Below are 1,432 nucleotides of genomic sequence, written 5' to 3'. Positions count from 1 at the left end.
GTGTTTGCCGTCCAAGGGCTATGATGGCATGCCACGCCCAACGTTGTTCGACCGTTTGTGCTGCCCAAAGGCGATGATGGCATGCAACGCCTGACGTCGTTCGACCGTNGCTTGCCGTCCAAGGGCTATGATGGCATGCCACGCCCAACGTCGTTCGACCGTTTGTCCTGCCCAAAGGCGATGATGGCATGCAACGCCTGACGTCGTTCGACCGTGTTTTCCGTCCAAGGTGTTTTTGTAAATGCCCAACAGTGTAGCACGGACGAGCCATGCTTGCCGTCAAGCGCCCACGCAGCACACCTACTAAGCCCACAGGACGCCCTCGACGTCCGCCTGCCTTCGCCTCAGCCGCACCGCAAACTTCGCTAGCATGTTTTTGTAGACGCCCAACGACGTAGCACGGACGAGCCATGCATGCTGTCAAGCGCCCACGCAGCACGCCTACTAAGCCCACAGGTATCCCTGGACGTCCGCCTTCCTTTGCCTCACTCGACCCATCAACGTCGCAANTGTTTTTATAAATGCCCAACGGCGTAGCACGGACAAGCCATGCATGCCATCAAGCGCCCACGCAACACGCCTGCTAACCCCATGGGACGCCTATGCCGTCTGCCTGCCTGCGCCTCAGTCTACCTGCCTGCGCCTCAGTCTACCTCAAACACCTCTACCCCCCTTATATATGCTTAAAAAAGTTTTACGCATGTGACATGAGTAGACATGGATTTTCGAGAGAATCATAATGGAAATGTACAACCCAAATATGCACGTTCTAAGCTACAAACACACATCAGCTTTCATAAATGACTTTAATATATATAAAAAAATATTTTTCAACATTTTTTTTAATTTTTATTTTTTTCGAAAATTCCAAATAATTAGTAATAAATTAATAAAAAATTGGGAAAATATCGAAAAAATATAAAATCAACTCTGAAAATTCACAAATAAATATGGGAACCTTAAAATACAAAATTTAATAAATTTTATTTTTTAAAAGGAGACGTAATAAAAAAGCCTTAAAATAAATTATAAAATAATGATTAAAAGTCGGAAAAATACGGAAATACTCAAAAACACTTCTAAACATGTTAATTTAATGATAAGCTATACATTTGAACAAATAAAAGATGCTTCAATATCGTACGAACAGTAAAAGTAATGAAATTGATGCGAAAGAGCCACGATAGGCGGAAACGTTATCGAATAGATAATGGAAAGTAGATGAATATGTTTGTTATGCATGGAGGTTGTTTCAAAATCCTTTCATTTATGTACGGCATGAACATCCGCATGTTTTGTTTGGAACTCGAACAATGTTGCGCAAGCCACGACCGATGCGGGCAGGCCACGGCCGACCGTTGTGTGCAGGCACGTCCGACGACGGCCGACCGTTGTGCTGTCCAAGGGCTATGATGGCATGCCACGCCCGACG

Source organism: Solanum pennellii, chromosome 7 (genome assembly GCF_001406875.1).
Source record: "Solanum pennellii chromosome 7, SPENNV200".
Classification (NCBI taxonomy): Eukaryota; Viridiplantae; Streptophyta; class Magnoliopsida; order Solanales; family Solanaceae; genus Solanum; species Solanum pennellii.
The sequence above is the reverse complement of the archived record's forward strand: the minus strand, read 5'-3'. Positions refer to the sequence as shown.